Consider the following 14,527-nt stretch of genomic DNA (forward strand, 5'->3'; position numbering starts at 1 on the left):
ATTATGTGGATGTGAAAAATGAATGCCTATTAGCATAGACTTGCAGGTAGTGTAATCAGGGCAGCAATCTGGGCTGGAGGACAGGGTAACAGATGCCCCCCAAACTGGACCCATATTCAGCACATTGGGACAGCCACTGGTCCCTGCAGAGCTATAGCATAGGCCTATTACCAGAAGTAGATACCCGTACAGTGGCAAACGCAGGATCTTTAGACGGGGGTTTCCAAATATAATCCAAAATCTCACACTCTGCAGCGCATTAGAGTAAGTACGGGACTCTGGGGGAATGGTAACAGCCTTGAAAATTAGACTTTTTATACACTGGATACTTATGGAATACAGTATTACTATTTAACAGTACAGAGGGTCTATAGTATAGGATGTTTTAAACATTTAAATCAGATAAGTTGTCAGGAAAAGGTTAAACATATAATAAATAAATACACAAACATAATATAAACAGTACTGCACTTTCTAAGCTCAAAATCTCCCAATTCATGGTAAGGCTCCTTTCTCTTCCTCCTGGCAGCTGCTCTCTGGTCTATTGCAATGTTTGAGGACTCAGATCCACACAAACAGTAAATGTGGTAGAAGAAGCTGGTACACTGGGCATGTGCAGCAGCTCTGCTACTGTATGTCCCATACACTGCATGATGTGGTGGCCGCTCTATTGATCATATTATATACCAATGCCATACTTGCCAAGAGGAGGGGGGTTTCCGGGCAACCAGAAACACCCCCCCCACGTTTGTATATGTGGTAATAGGAATAGTGCATGCTGGTGAAGCAGCCAGCGATGTGCCAGTGGGTCTCCGGTGGCTCTTCGATCTCTCCTGCCTGGCTACTTGCTGTCCGATCCTCCTACCTGCACCCGGAAGCATAGGTACCGATTTATGTTTTTGCTGGTGGGTGCTAGGGGAGTGGCTTCATGGAAAAGGGGCGTGGTCACAAAATAATACTGATTTATATTACGCAGCACAGTTGTCTCCAATATTCAAGTTATGGCAACAGTGCCAAATACATAAATGCCCACACAGTGCAGGTTCAAACCCCCCCCCCCCACAGTGCCAAATACATAAATGCCCCCACGGTGCCAAATACATAAATGCCCCCACAGTGCAGGTACATAAATGTCCGCACAGTACCTGTGCCAGCGACGAAGGAGTGGGAGTGCAGTGGGACACGGGCGAGTGGGCCGCTGCTGAGCTGGTGGGTGCTCATCAATTTCCGTGGGTGCTCGGGCCCTCAAGCACCCACAGAATCGGCACCTATGCCCGGAAGAGGAAGTACAGGGCTAGGGAGGAGGAGGTCACTGGCCCGGGCAGCACAGCAGGAGGCTGCCAGGACACAGCTGAGGGGGGGACAGCGGGGGTTGGTGCGGGGCGGCGAGGGGTCGGTGGGTGGCAGCAGGGGTCACATTGAGAAGCCTATAGGCTTCTATGGGGTATCACCAGCTTTTGCTAGCGATACCCCCCTGTTGTGGTAACCCGGTGTACAGGTTTTAGTGGATACAAAAAATTAGGCAAAACCCCTGTTATTGGGGTTTTTACCGCATTTTTGTTTTAAAACATCCCGCCCTAAGAACCTTATGGGCTCATATGGCATAACTAAAACTATGTGGGTTCCATAGCAAAATAGTGAAGCCACTAGCCCAGCCACCCCTATGCCCTTTAGGGGAGCAAGAGAGAGAAAAAGTGAGAGGAGTGAGAGACAAAGCAGGTGTTGGGGGAAACAGAGAGGGTGAGAGAGGAGCGAGGAAGAAAGATACAGTATATGGAGAGGAGATTAGAGAGGGGCTGAGAGGGAACAGTATCAGAGTGATAGAGCTAGATAAAGGATTGGGAAAAAAACCATGTCAGGGGGAGAGAGAGGCAGTGTAAGAGAGACAGAGTCAGATAGAGAGACAGTGTAACTGGGGGAGGTGCGGAGACAGTTTAAGGGAGAGATAATGAGTCCAGGGCAAAGAAAGGAGTTGGGGTAATGAGCACTACCCAACTAGTGCACAGCAACAGGTCTCTGATGGTGGCGGGCACTTCAATACATTAGGCCCACCCCCTAAATACCCTCGAATGGGTGCCATCTCCGAGTCCCGCTGCCAGATGGATCAAATGCCTCAAATGCAGGGACTATGGGCTGATCCACACACGGACATGGGCTGAGCTATATGTATATGAAGCATTTAGCTCTGTTTCCCTGCTCAAATTGTATGGGCGGTGCTCCACCTGTGACTGGGTGGAGCCATCTGCAGCTTTCGGCCTCACGTGTGGCTGGCCTCCCGGGAAACTGCCTGGTGTATTTTATGGCCAATCCTCCCCTGGTGGAGCACAAGGGTTCTGCTCACTCATGGAAGAAAAGGCAGGTGTGGGAAGTATGCATAATGGCTGCAGAGGATAATCAGTCTAGAAGACTGTTGCAGCCAGGACAGGCTTTGGTCTGTGTGACCAGCCAAGGTGGGGTTGGAAAAGCCAGTCAGAGCTCATCCTGCTAGGAAGCCATTATTGGCCAGGAGGAGACCCGGGAAACCACCAAACTTTGTGATGTACAGTAGCAGATGTTGCTGGGAAGAAGTCAGGCCAGTGAGCCTTAAATGTGAGGACAATAGGCTAGGAGTTGTCTTACTGTACGTGTCACAGACACAACTGGGTCTTTGTAACTTCAAGAGAGACACTATTCATTTGCAGACTAGCAGTCCAAATATAGTTAAGGGGGCCCTTCTTCACCTCCTGTAATCAGAATAATATATCTCCAGAAACTTTAGTAATGTAACTTGTTGTCACGATCTAGGTAACTAAACATAAATTTTTACTTTTTACATGGCTTAGCATTCTAGTCCTGGATTCTCTGAGCACTGTCTGCGTGCCGTTCTAGTCTCCACCATGCTACAAACTAACATACTTTCCCCTCCACAGTCTGACCTGGGCACGGCTATCTTGGTTGGTGTCACCTGAGCCTTTCCAGACAATCATCTCCAGCCTGCTTCCAAAGTAATTGCCCAGCCAATCCCCTTTTACCTGTGGGGATAAGTATGCTGGGAAATCTGATACAAATCATCAGTGCTTCAATTGTCTTCTCTGGTGGATGTGTTTTACCACTCTCCAGTATTCCAGCTCCTGTGCTAGCTATCTTCCTTTAAGAGACTTGTATCTAATTCCAGCTACAGGTGCCGCCTGACTTCCTCATCATCGATTGTTCGTGCAACATTGATTCTTCAGTTCTTTTCCATCGATTGTTCATCCAACATCGATTCGGCAGTTCTTCACAAACAATTGTTTGCCCAACATCGATTCTTCAGCTCTTTATCATCGATTGCTCATCCAGCATCAATTCTTAAGTTCTTCATCATCGATTGTTCGTCCAACATTGATTCATCAGTTCTTCATCGTTGATTGCTCATCCATCATCAATTCTTCTGTTCCACAGTTTTTCATTATCGATTACACATCCATCGTCAATTATTCTGTTCTTCATCATCGATTGTTCCTCCAACATCGATTATTCAGTTCTTCAACAATGATTGTTCATCCATTTCAATTCTTCATCATCGTTTGATTGTCTAACATCAATTCTTCAGTGCCTCATAATAGATTGTTCATCTAACATCGATATTCCATTGTCATATTCATTGCCAAGTATCCTCTAGCGCAGGCATGTCCAACGTTGGCCCTCCAGATGTTGTGAAACTACACATCCCAGCATTCTTTGCCACAGTTTTGCTATTAGAGAATGCTAAAACTATTGCAAAGCATGCTGGGATGTGTAGTTTCAAAACATCTGGAGGGCCAACGTTGGACATGCCTGCTCTAGTGCCTCCCGGTTAGTACAAGTATCAATTTTCAGAATATTCTTCTGTACTATTATCTTCAGTGCTATGTGACATCTATAACATCATCTCCACCCCTGGGTGCCGAGTTCTATAATCTAGTGATTGTAGTGTATTTACTGCCTGTGTGGAAATACTTACCATTGCAAAACCATTCTCATCTGCCGTTGTTATCTTCTATACGTGCATTAAAAAGGACTCCCTTTTTGTTATAATCCTGTTATATGTCCTGGTCATGCCTTTGGGCCTTTCTTCAATCAGCTGTGCATGTCTAAGAACCCTCTGAGGGCGCCTCAGTTTGGGTATTCATCTACCCATATCCCTGAGGCTTCACAAGGCCAGCTCCAATCCTCAGGTGTAAAAGTTGTTACAGTATGTATAATAATAACAATAATAATAATAATAATACAGTATATTCACATTATTTGATGTCACTGACGGCTTCCCCATTGATTTGCATGCAAACGCAATTGTGATTTTCTAGACTAAGGAACAGCCAATGAAGCTGCCATCCAGTAAGAAAGTCCCCTTGCAAACTTATTCCCAGCAGTGACTGAGGCTTTGGAACTGACCTTCCGACAACTGCAGTTATGATTTTGACAGCTGCAGTTTTTTTTCCTTTCAATGAGCCAAGGGTGCTGCTGAAGGAAATGTTATCGCAAGGTGTACAATCTGCATGCAAGTGCCGGTTAGTGGCAGCCTCCTAAGCCTCTTTGGGAAAGTACATAATTATCCATGCTGCCTTTACAGAAACCCACCATGCACAATGGACTAAGAGGGTCCTGACAAATAACAGCACATGCAGCTATGTTAATATATCTATATATCTATATATATAGTATTCGATGGCTTTGGCACTCACTGCATAATCAGTAATAACGATGTCCTGTGCCTTTAAAACAGCGTGTACTGCGTCAGCATGCACACTCCGAATATAGATCCCATATAGCGGCACTCAGATCAAAAGAAGGCAGACAACACAGCATCAAGACGCCAACGTTTCAAATGTATTTCACATTTTTCGGCAGGGCAACAACATACATTACATTTACTCACCAATTTATTCAAGTGCCCGCCATCACCAGCACGTCCTCCCTGGGCGCCGCCCAACCACGTCCGTGGTCGCACCCGGAAGTCGTCACCACAGTGCTCCCATAACCACCATGATAACTGTTGGCAGACATATGAATATAGCATATACAGATACTGGCAAGTACGTATAATGTTCAAAATATATATATATATATATAATATACCATTATTTTAATTCCATGTGTGTTCCATTGATCTACAAATGGAGCCACACTCATCTAGCCTCCCTATGGTGGTTGGTGCGACTTTCCACAGAGCATCTTGTCATGTCACAGCACTATAAGTTGCTCAGCCAAGCATTTGGCAAATGGCCAAAGACACAATATAGTAAAAGTAACCAGCGCTGTCCTATCTGAGATACCAAAAGTTCTCTTTCTTTAGCTTGTGGTTCTATCAAATATTCCAGAGGAAACCCTTGCCACCACACTGACCTGGTGGAAGTGCCCTATGTGCACATAAAGGTATCTTTCAATAGCCGTCTGTGCGCAAAGGTTTTCTTCTTATGCCAGTAATGGGTAGCAAGAAACCGACAGTCCTTCCCTCTTTTACCTTGGCTCTGTGATAAGGTTATTTAAAACAATACTGACCTTGAACACAGGCCCTATTTTCCTGTAAAGGTTTCTTTAACCACAAAATGTCAGTCTTTACGATCTTACAGGATATCACTCAACATCCGCACCACGTCTCCTTAAATAAAGGACTCACCTCAGAAAGAGGCCCTATATGCCTCAAAAGGTATCTTCCAGTAGTAGGTTTACTTCAAGGATTTCCCAGGCCAGACAGAAGACTTGTGCAAAAACATATTTATTCCAGAAGACATCACGAAAAATTACATAAAATTGATAAAATGGTAAAAAAAAACTCTAAAAAAGCTGCACCTGAATGTGGAGACTAACCAGACCTTCTCCCATCCGGAATAGGTAGAAGGTGGTAAATGGCGTTACCGAATGAGTGCAATTCCAGTGATCATCCACCAAATGTCGCTTTTCAAAATCACCACTGTGTATGCGTTAGATGTCTAATGCACAGCTGCTATGGATGTTCGCCATTCACTGAGAATGTGGCGAACCTGACATGAGATGCTCATGTGACCCATTCCCAGCAGATGGCATGCCAAGATGGGTCGCTGCGGCGCAAAAGATAACCTATGAAGCTACAGTAGCAACAGTATACTGTAGGTTCCACATACTGTATGTAAGGGCACTGCTGTTTGCGCATTCACACTACACTAGTTGAACTCAGATTTATGCTACAGCAGGAATGTCAAACAGTACAAGCAGGCCAGACTCAAGCACAAAATTGAAACAATGTAATACTGTGCACACAAATCTAGAACAGGCGTCAGGGAACTTTTTTACCTTTTACCCAAAATATATTTAGATACACCAACGTTACCCCTTGATTTGAAAGGAAGGAAATCATATAATTGTAATACACACTGTACCCCCAGAAATTGATGATATATCCTACTAGTACAGTACACAGCCTGGCAGGAATTGATGATGATGATGATGATGATTACCATGTATGGCTGTGGGCGGAATGCACTATCCTCCAACGCCAGTTACGGCCCCCCTCCGCTGGCTAATTGCATATGTTCTAACATATGCAATTAGTATACCAACGGGCAGCTTTTGCGGTAAGATATGCCCACTGCAAAGCAGTCAGCGGAGGGTGAGCGGGTAACCAGCGGCACCACGTCCCTGGAAGTCTGCTATTATCTCAGAGAAGGAGGTTGGCGTGAATGCAAAGGAAGGGCTGATAAAGCATTTAGTCGGTGTGGCTGGGGGAAGGCACTACAGAGTACAGTACATTAAACAGAATGATCTGTTGATCGTTTGCATGGAGACGCATGAAAAGGTTTTTAGGAAAACAGGATTTTTTTGTGCATGCCTAGTTATATTAAATACAACTTTCCTTTATGTTTCAATAAACTCCTTAAAAAAATCTCACTGTAAGAATTGAACCGGGTCTCCAGCATGGAGAGCGGTACACTTATCCACTATCCTACGCCTCCTGCTCATGAGTCTATGTAAAGAGTGCTCAAATTCAGATGGAGTTGTAGCGCCTTTCACAGAGAATGAGACGCTCGAGTGTCTCAAACACAAAATCGTCCCATTTGTGTTCACAGTATTCAGCATCGGTTATGGGAACTGCAGGACGCTACTGTATGTTTATAAAATAATTTGCCTTGGGGACCCGGACATTACACAGACAACTTGTATTGTACTTTACAGTTGGAGTCCCAACGGCGGGAATGAGACGCACGAGTGTCTCACACGCAAGCGCGTCCCATTCTCGGCGAATGCTGAATGGCTTGGTTCCATCTGTATATCAATCCACCTCTGGATTGGTGGAGCATTATCCACCCAGAGGTGGCGATATGTATTCAATGGTTATTGTATGGCGAGCATCAACGCACCTCGGTGTGGCCGAGCACGCTACAAAAGTGGCACGCCAAAACCAATGCTATGGCAGTCTAGCGCACCCGATGAGTTTGGTTCCATCTGTTAGCAACAACAAAACTTAAAAGTGTAAGAACAAATTGAACCTTGCATAGATGTTTTGCATAGATTTTTTCTATGTCAGTCACTGCATATACTTTGCCATTTGTCTTATTCCTTTTAATACAAACAGAATACATGACACACAAAATGTTTTACATGATCTATAACATAATATGTACTATTTCTTCTGAGTATTACACCACAGAGCACGATATGACCTACAGTGTCATATACTTTGAAATGTTGATGATTATTCACTCTTACATGTACCAATATTAATAACTCCATCATTATGCCGCCTGGCCACCTAATTCGGGCGTTCAATGAATCCAATGGTTACAGTACAAGGGTTGCTAGGCATCCTTTCATTCCCGCATATCTGTGTTCTATGAACAGAGAGCAGCCTTCAAAGAAACAAGCTGCAAATGTTGCTTTGTGGTCATCTAGGAATAGAAAAGTGTAGAAGAAAGGGGTTATTGAAGTGATTACATTGACCATAGGCTAATAAAGGTGTAGAAAATATGAAACGATAGGGGAAAAGAGAATTAAGAGCATGTGTTCACATTCAGACACATCAGATACACAGCAAGTGTCTGAAAAGGTTTTTGTTCCAAAGCTTGGCAGAGAATAGGATAAAGTTCAAGCTTCTAACCTTATGAAACACAAATCAAAACAAATAAACATGGATGCAGTGTATGTGAGAAATATTAATAGAGTAGGAAACTGTTCAATGGGTGATATTGGTCCAACTCCTTTGATTCCTTATTGGATAGACATATGGGGTAACATTTAATAGGATATGATTTTGTTTGTTTTTTTGCAATTTTTATCACAAAAAAACCCGTCCAAAAGCGCACTTTTTTTTGTCTGAAATCTCCAACTTAATGGAATGCGAATTGCGGCAAAAATTGTACTTTTTGCCACAAATTTGCACATTCGGAAATGGCAATTTTACAATTCGCATCCAGATGTTTTCCCATTATAAAATACAAATCGCCAAGTTAATGGGATGCGAATTCAGGAAAACAGAATGACAGAACCATGCACAGATCATTGAGAATGATGTAAAATCGAAAAAAAAAAAAAAAAAGCATGGCATCCCCCCTCCTGAGCATAACCAGCCACAGGCTCAAAGAGCCGGTCCTGGTTTCATAAAATCATGGGGCAAAACAAATAGGGTCCCCCTTGATTTTATAAAACCAGCATCAGGTTTAAGGGCTGGTCCTGGTTCCCAAAATACAGGGGACAAAGCGAGAAGGGGTCCCCCATATTTCAAGAATGTACAGTAAAACTTTATTACACACATAGCCCATTCATCCTATACTCACCTATACTAGTTTGTGCCAAGCATTGGTCCCCTTTTCCTATAGAATCCATTAGGGGTACCTGTTGACAGAAAACATACTCGCCAACCATTTTCTCTGCTTCTCCAGTTCTCCTCCATCGCTGTACACAGACCAAGACTACTGTTTACATCTGGGGCTCCGCTCACAGACCGGGAGTTAGGCCCGCCCACCAGCCATTTCTCCGATCATGATTTTTTTTTTCCTTTTTTTAGTACCATGTCTCCCAAATCGCATGTTTCATGACTAAAATTTGCACTTTTTCACAACTAAAAATCTCACCATATCCCATTTTTTTGCCTCAAATTTGCATCTCTTAAATAGTCAAATTCAGGCAAAAAAATGTGATGTGAAAAACTGTGAGAAGGTACGGTTTCGTAAAATGCCTAAAAATCGCAACTCATTAAATCTTTCCCTACATTATAAAATCCTCCAAATCCCTTTAGAACACACTAAAATTACTACAGGATTATCTACATGGTATAATGTATTCCCCCATACTGTATACCATGGAAACTCTTTTGTAATCATTTACTTTATTCCCAATCAGTTCTTTCATCTAGGTGGTATAGAGAAATGCTATATAACATACTGTATATCACATCCCTCTCTACCACCACCGCAGGTTCTTGATGGGATGACACAAGATTTTCCTTAAATGTTTCTTTAATATGGGCTAAATTATTATTGGTATTCGAATGGCTGATAGAAAATGTCTAGGTCAATAGACTAACACCATGGGTGATATGTCCCCACTCCCCCAGGTACCCCATCCAGAGCTGACCAGCCAGGGTGTTCATGGTTCGGCAGGGGACATTGCATAAAAAATGTCCCCTGGCTGTGACATAACACCTCTGGCTGTTGGACCATGGTGCTGGTTCCAAAATACAGGGGACCTCCAGTTTTATTTGTCCCCCTGTATTTTTGGAACCAATACTGGTCCAAGAGCACAGTGCTGTTTCTTATATATGAGCAATCCCTATGATTTTTTTCCTGCGTGTTTGGGGAACCAGGACCGGCTCAATGAGCCTGAGGCTGGTTATGCTGGAGGGGGGAAACCACACACTATTTTTGGGTGAGGTAATTTTAAGTTTCAAACACTTTTTTGGACAGAACCAAGCACAAATCTCACTGATCTGTGCATGACTGTCAAACTCGCCAGCCTGGACCTGGTCTATTTGTTTTGCGATCAAGTGTTGTTGTTTTTTATTGTTTTACGATTTTTGGTCATTTTTGGGGTGCAAATTGAAAATTTGTACCCTATTACATTTGCGATTTTTATGTTTTCTATGAGAAAACATCTGGATGTGTATTTTGATTTGTGGTTTCTTTAGACAGGTCAAATTTTACCACAAGTCGCACGCATGTGCAATTTTGCCTGTTTTTTGCTGAAAAATGCCACCCTATTATATCTCGCCTCAAATGTTTGACATATATATGAGCAATATGATCATAAACCCGGAAGTCCAGGCACCACAGCACATCTCAAAGGGCAGCTGTTATTGCGTTACTAATGGGTTAGTATCGGTGCAATTGGTGGTGGGATGTACCGCAAATGGTTGGCACATCCCACACATAGGGAGCTGGAGCTTGAGGGCCATCATCAAAGTGTAGTCCCGCCCTACTTTGTCTAATTCAGCAATGACTGTTATGGTTCCATCTAAACCAGTGATTTTCAACCTTTTTACCTTGTGGCACACTAAATGAGATTTTAAAATTGCCAAGGCACACCGTGAGATCCCCACAGGGCAAAACACATTGGCCCCCACAGGAAAAAAACAAACCTATTGCCCCCCATATAAAAAACAATCACACTGGTCCCCACAGGTAACACAAATAAAATACATTAGCCCTTTAAATGAAAAGAAGAGACCAGTAAATAACAGTTGAACGGGTGGTGGCTGTAAACTGGTTTGGGCATCTCTAGATCTGGGGGCACACTTGAGAACAGCTCAAGGCACACTAGTGTGCCACGGCACAGTGGTTGAAAAACACTGATCTAAACCATGAGCCAAGGAATGTAGATTAGGGCGAATAATGCTCCAAGAGTAAATTCCATGGGGGTAGATGGTGCATAATGCATCAAGAGCTAAGAACTAGGAGGGTGGGGTGAGTAATGCTAAATATGATAATGAGGGGTGTGTGGCGAGGTAAATACTGCAACAGGAACTCAAAACTGGAATGAAGCTGGTGAGTATATTACTAGATGTTATTCCGGAGGGGGGGGGGGGGGGGTTAGATTAATGGTGCAGGACTGGATTACATGGGTGGGGAGAATTATGCTACAGGATTAATTCAAGGAAGTGGTGGTTAGGGCTTCCTGGGGAAGGAATTGGGGGGGGGGGGGAGTAATTCTGTAAAATGATTTGCTGGGCAGAGATAGGGGTATAAGGGTCAAGAAGGGATTATAGGGCAAGAATGCAGTAATGTTATGTGAGTGATTACCAATCATTGAGCATTGAGACAATTTACTTTTATGCCCTGAACTAAAGAGAGAAGCAAAGCCTACTTCTGATGCCCTGACCCCACTATAATTCTGTGGCCTCTATTAATTAAGCTCTAGAGCTGATGAAAAGCCAATTACCCCCTCACAGCTCTCAGTGACACTGGCTATAATACCCAGACCAGGGACATTTTAAGAAGAGGAGGCTCAAGTGAAGCTGCACAGCGCTTTCACATGGGCCCTCTTACCTTGTTTTGGGAAGAGGGTCCCTCCACAGCAGCAGCATCATGGTGCCACACAGTGAAAGCGAAGATCCTTGCACTCAAGTGCACAATGCACCATCTTCCTAGATATCACTGGAAGGATGGTGTCAGTCGAGTAGGGCCCCAATTTCTAAAGCGAGCAAGAGAAGATGATGATGCCCCCCTCCCCTGTGGATCTGCATGTCACCCCCCCCCCCCTCACACACACACACATACACACTCACCAATACACACGTTAGACCAATGGGAGTGGTGAGGGTTTGGCACTGCAATAGAGCAACTTTGAGCCAGCACCCATTATGTAATTACTAATCTGTAAGATGACGCATCTTTCTCTCCAAATTACATTCTAAAGACTTCATTGGAGAAGTTGGCATGATGTGGGAAAAGGGTCTACTCTCCCAGGAGCTGGGGAAACTTCCCAAAATTTTAATAGTTCACTGTGCGCAGACAAAGATCATTTAACAGTTTAAGCAGTGTGTATGTACATCTGGATTTATAGCAAAGGCACTGGGGAAATTTACTAAGATGGCAGCTCTTTTTCTTGTGGGCAACCAATCAGATACTACCTATTATCTTGTAAAAGGTGCTAAATAAATAAGAAGTAGATTCTGATTGGTTGCCCATAGCAAAAAGAACCACCATCTTAGTAAATTTCTCCCACTGAGAACTACAGTTCCATGATACTCTCGCTGTAGATACTGTACATAACACACTAACGAGGACAGTAATGGCTGTGTTGAAGGATGGTCCACTCTATTCACAAACCTCTAAGGTTTGACCATAGGGCCAAAGTCCTTCTGTTTCTACATGCTGGCCATCCCCAGACCTGGCGTGAGATGTACTAAGCCTTGAAAATTGATCAAATGAAGAGTGATAAATATTTAACCAATCAGCTACTACCTGTCATTTTTCAAACACAGCATGTGACATGGAAATTAGAAGCTGATTGGCTGGTGGTTTATCACTCTCCACTTTATCACTTTTCAAGCTTAGTATATTTGGTACAGGGAGAGTATATAAGAATATAGAAATCTGGGGATATAAAGAGGAAAGGCTGAACAGATTGGAAAAAAAATAGTTGTCTGTGTCTCTCATATTTCATATTGATGTAATGTATATAAAATGTGCCCCCATCTCAGTCACAAGCGTACAGCTCTGTCAATTAAAACGGACTTACACAGACTCCTAAACATGTAATTTCACAACTGCTGAACAAGTATGGATGAATAGGCTGAAAATAAATTTTTGCTACACAGCAGCAGCTAATACATATTCAAGAAGTTCATCTAGTCAGTCATGAGATATGGCAAACTGATTGGTATGGCAAATTCTGATAAATGTATTATATGGCTGTTTCACTCATAACTATGGCAACACATTTACAATTTATTTAGCACTAATAATGCATGCAGTTCTGTATAATACAGATACTGCAGGGAATTATAATACAAAATGCTTAACCAATATATTAGTCTGTAGTTGATTAAACGTACTAGGACTGACACAGAGTGACAACTATGCAATTTACACTACTTATGGAGAGGCTGGACAGCGTGGTATTCTAGTATAGGCACCATTGTACAGTGAAGGCATTTGTGCAGCTGTGCGTACATGCAGACTGGAACACAGATGTACATATATATATATATATATATATATATATATATATATATATATATATATATATATACTATGGTTATGTTCATGGACATCAGTGTTAGCAAACCACTTATGATTGGCTGATTGTAAACGTACCGCTGATGCTGATAAGTGCTTTCTTAAATGATATACATGAAATGTTTCTGTGTGTATTAGCAAAAAAGATTCATATGTGAAATAAAGAGTGTATGTAATACAGGGGCGGACTGGAACCAGAAATCGGGCCTGGCATTTTGAGCATGCAGGACCACCCGCAGCAGGCGGTACCCTTGGCCTCATGAAATGGAGGCATCACAAAAAGGAGGCACTAGGGAGGGTATAGAGAGACGCAAAGCGGTAGGGAGGGGAGAGAGAGATGCAGGGTGGGAAGGAGGGAAAAGAGAGACGCTAGGAGGTATGGAGGTGGTAGAGAGATGCTAGAAGGTTGGGAGAGAGATGCCAACACAATAATCACCAAATGCATTAATAATAAATTATTTAAAAATATACATAAAAGCAGGGTAAATAGCCATAAACAAAAAAACTTCCTTACCTCAGAGTGCTTGCAGCTGCTCCTCTGAAACCTTCTGGGCCTGGCTGACAGGCTGCCACTATAAAGAGAGAGACACTCGCTCTGGTCGTGCTGACTGACCAGGTTGGCTGGCTGACCGCCATTGCAGTCACTGGTCATCTTTCCTAGGTGACCTAGACCACACAAGGATCCCCCGTCGGCAGCTCAGAGCACTCCCCCACAGGCTGCTGTCATTCATGTGCAGACAGCCAGACCAAACCGCCCGTCTACTACCCGGTAACCTAAACCCTCACAGGCCGCTGCCATGTCCTCTCTGCTAGTATTACCAGTGGGCTGGCAATGCTCTCCCACTCGGTTAGAAAAATAAAACATATGAATGGTGCAGACAAAATCGTCCCACAAGGCCATCGGCCCTTCTGGCAGTTGCCAGAAGTGCCAGATGGCCAGTCCGGCCCTGATGTTATATGTCAGAATGTTATTTTTAAATGAGTGTACACACACATGCATACAAACACTACCCCATAGATAGCCCCCTACACACACACACACACACACACACACACACACACAGCCCAACAGAAACACAAACTACCTCATAGATACACATACTACCTAATAGACACACACTCTGCACCATAGACACACAAAGGGGTAAAATTACTAAGATGGGATTTCTATTGAAGATGTGATGTTGCCTATAGCAACCAGTCCGATTCCACTTCTTATTTATTTAGCACCTTCTAGAAGATAATAGGTAGAATTTCATTGGTTGCTATGGGTAACATCACATATTCAATAGAACTCCTATCCTATTAAATTTGCCCCAAACTGTCTGCATCACCCACCTGCTTGCCCTAGCATGGTGTCCACCCTGTTATTTTCTTCT

The sequence above is a fragment of the Crinia signifera genome, chromosome 2 (assembly GCF_055691185.1).
Source record: "Crinia signifera chromosome 2, ASM5569118v1, whole genome shotgun sequence".
In the NCBI taxonomy this organism is placed as follows: Eukaryota; Metazoa; Chordata; class Amphibia; order Anura; family Myobatrachidae; genus Crinia; species Crinia signifera.